Source organism: Schistocerca nitens, chromosome 1 (genome assembly GCF_023898315.1).
Source record: "Schistocerca nitens isolate TAMUIC-IGC-003100 chromosome 1, iqSchNite1.1, whole genome shotgun sequence".
NCBI classification, from domain to species: Eukaryota; Metazoa; Arthropoda; class Insecta; order Orthoptera; family Acrididae; genus Schistocerca; species Schistocerca nitens.
The window spans coordinates 1228367709-1228375105 of record NC_064614.1 but is presented as its reverse complement, the minus strand read 5'-3'; the positions used below and the strand labels follow the sequence as shown (position 1 = coordinate 1228375105).

At 44.8% G+C, this 7397-nt stretch overlaps 2 non-coding genes across 2 annotated transcripts; both read left to right on the top strand.

Moving 5' to 3' along the window:
* Window positions 1-4268: 4268 nt before the first annotated feature.
* On the top strand, window positions 4269-4343 carry Trnat-ugu (transfer RNA threonine (anticodon UGU)). Its single transcript has one exon. It is a non-coding gene; the product is annotated as a tRNA-Thr (tRNA).
* Window positions 4344-4674: 331 nt separating this feature from the next.
* On the top strand, window positions 4675-4749 carry Trnat-ugu (transfer RNA threonine (anticodon UGU)). The gene has a single exon. It is a non-coding gene; the product is annotated as a tRNA-Thr (tRNA).
* Window positions 4750-7397: the final 2648 nt, after the last annotated feature.

Below are 7397 nucleotides of genomic sequence, written 5' to 3'. Positions count from 1 at the left end.
CTTAGCTGCCCTGGCAACTGTTCCGCACGTAGTTAGGGATGTTCTCCAGTTCCAGCACGCGCAGCATCATCTCTTCGCTTAACTCGTTTCATTATCTCGGATACCAGTTGAAAATACGAATTAGTGAAACGACTGACATTTACTAACAACCCTCAACGTTTTTAGTAGGATTATTTCTTTTTCCAGTTAATTAGGCGTAGACGAGCTGTATGTACATCTGTTTATGGGCAACCTTTCAGTGGTCCCAGCCAGCTTCACCGTTGTATTTACTCTACAACCCGAATTAGGCAGTGATTTATGTGTCGATTTGTGCTCAGGTGGGTTTGTGGAAGTTGACCATTAAATACAAAAGTAACCAAAATCTGCGCATGTGAATACCGGATTTTTTAAATTCCAAATTAAACAGAGATCAGTAGGAAACCGCCTCGATAACTGCAAGCGTTACCACACCATTACCGGGATTCAGGTTTACGTATGGCCCCGGACTTAATCCGCCCGTGGGTTTGACGAGGATTGCTTTCCGGGAAACCTAGATATGGTTTTAGTCGGTATCCCGCATACCGCCACAATTACAGGTTACGCAAACATTTAGCACTACGTTCGCAAGCTATCACATGCTATTACTCTACGCAGACAGTTGCGGCGCACACGTTCCGTCTCGGGGCGAGGGGAGAGAGTGATGGAAGATAGATAAGGGAAGGAGGACAAGGCAAGAAGGCCATTCGGCCACGCTCTGTCACTAATATTGCCAAATCAAGTAATCAGCATGTCGACCAGATGAAGATATGGGATAAAGTCAAGGAAAAATAAGAAAAACCGGAGATTAGTACACAATCGCCGGCCGCGGTGGTCTTGCGGTTCTAGGCGCGCAGTCCGGAACCGCGCGACTGCTACGGTCGCAGGTTCGAATCCTGCCTCGGGCGTGGCTGTGTGTGATGTCCTTAGGTTAGTTAGGTTTAAGTAGTTCTAAGTTCTAGGGGACTAATGACCACAGTAGTTAAGTCCCATAGTGCTCAGAGCCATTTGAACCATTTGAGTACAAAATCTGTGCTTAGTTCAGTTTCTGGAAGTTGCCCACTAAGTCTGACCAAAATTAGATAATTCGGACAACACCGAGTGATTCGGTGGATAAACCAGTACGTAAATATTTGTAACAAAACTTTGAGCCGTGCGCCTTTTCAGTAAAAAATCGAGGTCAAAGGGAAGAAATTGAGCAACATGTAACCAAATGTAAATGAAGTATCTTCATTCGGTACCCGTCACTACGCTGCTCAGTTACGCCAGGGGATCCTTCTTTTTTACTTTTCTATTTATTTATTTATGTATTTATTGCGGGAAAAAGGCGAACACAAGGCATTGCCTCAGTGTATAGGTACAAATTTTTATTTATTTATTAATTTTTTTTTAATTTTCTGATTTGAGACTGCGCGATCTCGTATCTGGTATCTGGTTCCTTAATCACTATACATCATATGCAGCAAGTCTTATTAAACAACTGTGCAATTTTTTTAACACTTACACGTACAATCGTTTTTATCAATTCCACTTTTAGAGTTGTATTTTGTCTTCAAACGTTTATTCTGTTTATGGAGCGCAGGCATTTGCTCGCAGATGAACAGCGACCGTTAAAAATTAAAACTGTAGAGAAGCCGCATACAGGTCGCATGTAACTCTTTCTTTATTGTTACATACTGCAACCAATCAACACGAGCGTATTAGTAACGTGCAGCTCTCGGCTATGTGCGACTGTGTTTAAGTAGTGTCTTTCCAGGGAAACGTATTGGTTTTGGAGGTTCTGTTCCATGACCTGCCCATGCAGCTTCAACACAACATCACATTTCATCAAGAGTAGTGACTGGTGTATTGTGACGAGCCAGTTGCTCGGCCACCATTGACCAGACGTTTTCATTTGGTGAGAGATCTGGAGAATGTGCTGGCCAGGGCAGCAGTCGAACATTTTCTGTATCCAGAAAGGCCCGTACAGGACCTGCAACATGCGGTCGTGTATTATCCTGCTGAAATGTAGGGTTTCGCAGGGATCGAATGAAGGGTAGAGCCACGGGTCGTAACACATCTGAAATGTAAGTCCACTGTTTAAACAGCCGTCAATGCGAACAAGAGGTGACCGAGACGTGTAACCAATGGCACCCCATACCATCACGCCGAGTGATACGCCAGTTTGGCGATGACGAATACTCGCTTCCAATGTGCGTTCACCGAGATCAAGATGCTGTAAACAGAATCTGGATTCATCCGAAAAAATGATGTTTTGCCATTCGTGCACCCAGGTTCGTCGTTGAGTACGCCATCTCAGGCGCTCCTGTCTGTGATGCAGCGTCAAAGGTAACCGCAGCCATGGTCTCCGAGATGATACTCCATGCTGCTGCAAACGTCGTCGAACTGTTCGTGCAGATTGTTGTCTTGCTATTCTATTGTCTTTATGTGATCTGTGAAGTGACTCACCCAACCAGTTATAGAGAGTCCCACAGTTTGACGTGGAATCCGACCGATGGTCCAAGTCAGTGTTTTTTACATCAACGAAAGTTGCCAGAGGTGAACGAAAGGTGACAGCTAAAAATTCTTGGTTTTACCTGGGGGTCTGTAGTCTGGCGTTCCCACTCTGAGCCACCGAGACCCAGTATTGTGTTTAAATGATTAATAATCGGCAAAGCTGTTTTTGACATACCCGAATAATAATCTTTATGGTGAACGTTAGAGAGACCGTAGTTGAAGGACATGTTAAGTTTCAGAAACAACGTGTACTACCGAATTATCAGGAAGCGAAAAAACAGAAAATTTCAGAAGCTTACACGGAGATCCGGAACAGAACTCACGAGCTATAGATTTCTGACACAAAGCTCTACATAGTGCAGTGTGTGGGAAGCGAATCACGAGTACTGAATAAGGGTAAATGACATACATTTGATTACCCTGTTCCCAAACTGCATGTCACTGACGTTTACTTTCTACCGACATTATTCCAGCGACGAAATTTTATCGGTGACATTTTTGCGCCGCTACTATGCAAGCAGTCACGATGTGGCGTCTGAGCGTGAGAATTACCGTTCACTGCTAATCATTTATACCTTATTAACTGAAATAAATCCGCCTGATGACAGAGGTGTAATACTCCGGAACACATAGGAAGAAGAACACTAACTGTCATTTGTTACAGTAATCTGCATTTTCATCTACGAAAGTAAGTCCAGTCGGTCGAGAAGTGGAATGTACTGAGAAAATCAAAATGTTTTTATTTGCAACCGGTAGCTACACCTTCCAGCTACTCATTACGTAATCTATTTTAACTATATATGACCATGCAGCTTTGCTAGAATTGAAATGATAATTAAATGAACACCCTAGCTGCAAGCAGGCGTTGATACACTTCGTTGGGGACATGTTGAAAATGTGTGAGTGTGTGGGAAGCGAATCACGAGTACTGAATAAGGGTAAATGACATACATTTGATTACCCTGTTCCCAAACTGCATGTCACTGACGTTTACTTTCTACCGACATTATTCCAGCGACGAAATTTTATCGGTGACATTTTTGCGCCGCTACTATGCAAGCAGTCACGATGTGGCGTCTGAGCGTGAGAATTACCGTTCACTGCTAATCATTTATACCTTATTAACTGAAATAAATCCGCCTGATGACAGAGGTGTAATACTCCGGAACACATAGGAAGAAGAACACTAACTGTCATTTGTTACAGTAATCTGCATTTTCATCTACGAAAGTAAGTCCAGTCGGTCGAGAAGTGGAATGTACTGAGAAAATCAAAATGTTTTTATTTGCAACCGGTAGCTACACCTTCCAGCTACTCATTACGTAATCTATTTTAACTATATATGACCATGCAGCTTTGCTAGAATTGAAATGATAATTAAATGAACACCCTAGCTGCAAGCAGGCGTTGATACACTTCGTTGGGGACATGTTGAAAATGTGTGCCCCGACCGGGACTCGAACCCGGGATCTCCTGCTTACATGGCAGACGCTCTATCCATCTGAGCTGCAAAGCTGCATGGTCATATATAGTTAAAATAAATATGGGTTCCCGGCCTTTGACCTTCTTGTGTGCGAACGCACACGCTATGCCCGAACTCGTACGGGACTTGGTAGATTAATCTGCCACGAGTAATGAGTATGATGGGCAAACATCTAATAGGCGCACTACGAATGTAGTGTTGTGGACATGTTGCGAATGTGGATCTCACGGGGAGCGTGCAAGGGATAAGTCCCTGCAGACGCACTATCCTCTGTGCCCGCGGTGGCTCAGATGGATAGAGCGTCTGCCATGTAAGCAGGAGATCCCGGGTTCGAGTCCCGGTCGGGGCACACATTTTCAACATGTCCCCAACGAAGTGTATCAACGCCTGCTTGCAGCTAGGGTGTTCATTTAATTATCATTTCAATTCTAGCAAAGCTGCATGGTCATATATAGTTAAAATAAATATGGGTTCCCGGCCTTTGACCTTCTTGTGTGCGAACGCACACGCTATGCCCGAACTCGTACGGGACTTGGTAGATTAATCTGCCACGAGTAATGAGTATGATGGGCAAACATCTAATAGGCGCACTACGAATGTAGTGTTGTGGACATGTTGGGAATGTGGATCTCACGGGGAGCGTGCAAGGGATAAGTCCCTGCAGACGCACTATCCTCTGTGCCCGCGGTGGCTCAGATGGATAGAGCGTCTGCCATGTAAGCAGGAGATCCCGGGTTCGAGTCCCGGTCGGGGCACACATTTTCAACATGTCCCCAACGAAGTGTATCAACGCCTGCTTGCAGCTAGGGTGTTCATTTAATTATCATTTCATTACGTAATCGCCACTCCTACTTATTTGTCGTAGCGTTGACCCAACTTTCGAATACCCTCGTCATAGAAGGCATTCGCCTGCGATTTCCACCAGTTCCTTCCCCTGGTCTACAGCTCGTTGTTTCTGCCAAAACGTTGTCTCCATAGCCAGCGGTTCATGGAAGCAGATACGAAACTCAGGGGGAACGATTTATGGGGTGTGTTGTCGGTGATCAAACACCGCCCATCTAAAACGCTGCAAAAGCGTCTTCAGTGCACCTGCAGAGTGAGGCCGAGAACTGTCATGAAGAAAGAAACGCATTATAGTTATATGGTTTGCATGACATCAGGCGAAATTTCTATCCACACCCTCATACTTCGTAGGAGACTCTGTTTTCTAGGAATGTGTACGTGCCACTGGGCGCTTAGAACTGAAAAGACCGACGTCATACGATTAATCAGATTTCTAGAGACAGTGCCCAATACATCTATACAATGTTCAATGCGATTTTCACCGTGCTTTTCATTTCGCAACTGTTCGAAACTTACTTTCCGAATAGCCCTCGTACACCTATGCTATGCAGTACCATTGTATATCTGTTAGATTTTCTGCCGGTTACATTGCACTTTCTACATCTGGTTAGATTATAAAATCATGCAACATGTGTTATGCTCGCGACTTATTACGTGCTTGGAGAACGAAGCTCTGCGATATAGAAACCAACCTGGATTCTTTAAACAGGGATCTTGAGAAACTCGGCTCGCTCGGCTCAAGAGACGCAGAACTCTGCAGATATAGGCGTTCAAGAAAATGCTGTGTTCTTTGATTTCCTCCAGGCATTTAGTACCGTTCCTCACTGTTGTTTAGTGAGAAAAATACGAGTTTACAGAATAAGAAAACAGGTTTGTGATTAGGTACTGGACCGCCTTGCGTCTTTCACCTAATGGAATAAAATGTACAGATGTAAATGTATTTTACAGATTATCTCAAGGGAGCGTCATTTGTGTTAATGATGCAGTGGATGACGCTCGAGGCACAGTGATGGTATTCGGGGACGATGCTACTGTCTTTAGGAAGGTTGAAAGACCAAAAGACTGTAGGGAAAAGCAGGACGACTTGCAGAGGATCCATCCACGACTTGTGAAAGGACTGGGAGCTGACCCTGAACGCAAATAAATGTAACGTACCGCATATGAATAGGCGGATAGGTCCGCTAATGTTAGACCACCATATAGACGACAAACTACTGGGAACGATTCCTACCGTAAAATACGGCTAACAAGATACTCGTTTTGCCCTCTCTTGAGTTCTGTGCATTAATAACAGACCCTTAGCAAACGCTGTGAACAGAAGAGACAGAGAAGATCCAACACAGAATGGCTCGTTTCGCCACGGGATCGTTTACTCGTGTTGAGAACTTTACGGAGATGTTCTACAAAATCCAGTGGTTATAGCTACAAGAGAGGCATCGTGCACCATTGCAATGTCTACTGTTGGAATTTTGAGTGGTCACGCTTCAAGAAGAGGTGGGAAATGTAGTACTTCTTCCTACATCGAGCATTATAGGGACTTTGTCATGTGGAGCTTTACTAAGAATCTTTTTCTTCCCCGAGAATGGTGAATTGAATAGGGAAGGGAAAAAATACAATGATACCAAAAGTACACTCCACAACGCACCGCAAGATTGCTTGCTTAGTATAGATGCACATCTAACCATACAGTCACATTTGGGGCACTGCAGGAATGACACTTTAAAAGTCTCTCAAGGAGCTTAGTAAACAGATGTACAATTACTGTCATTTATCGCTAATCGATATTGTTATATTTTCTACCTCTATTTGGTGGTTATTTTGTTGACAGTACTGGACATGTCGGTTTGAGAGGAAGTCCCTGTGTTTCTTACACTCCTGGTGTGGTCTGAGGAACTTATTGTCGGCAGAAGGCAGCCAGTGAATCTCATAAGAAGAGGCGAGCCCACCTGGGAAAGGGACAGTTTACATGGAAGTGAGGCTGTAACGGCGTAAAAAGAGGCTGACCAATCGCAGAGACGCTGCTCTCGGCCAGAAGCAAGAAGGCGACCACGTCACATAACCGCTGCAACTACGACGAAATTTAATAGCACTGCGAGACACACAATCTCACGCTGTACAGTCTCAATGTGGGGCGGGAGTGGGAGGGGGCGGGCTCTCTTGCACGACTAGCAGTATGTAGCGTTTCTTTCAAACCTGCAGCTGGACCACGATCTCCGCTGAGAGCAGATACAGTCTAAATACTGATTCTGAACGTACCCTCATAAGGCAACAGGTGGGAACACGTAGGCACTCCGGAATATTACCAGACATAATTGTTTTGTTGGTGCTGGTTTTATGGTGAGGGGAGGCATAATGGTGCGCCTTTTCGGGGATCATTCGGCTGTGACCATTTCTAGGGATGACTACGCTCGACTGCATCAAAGGACTCAGGTGGAGGAGCTCTTGGACTAGCCAGCCTTTTCCCACGGCTTACATATCGAGCGCTTGTGGGATGCGGTGAGTAGACAGACGTATTGTGGCTCGTCCAAATGCACCAACGACCACCCAACAGTGGATCGTG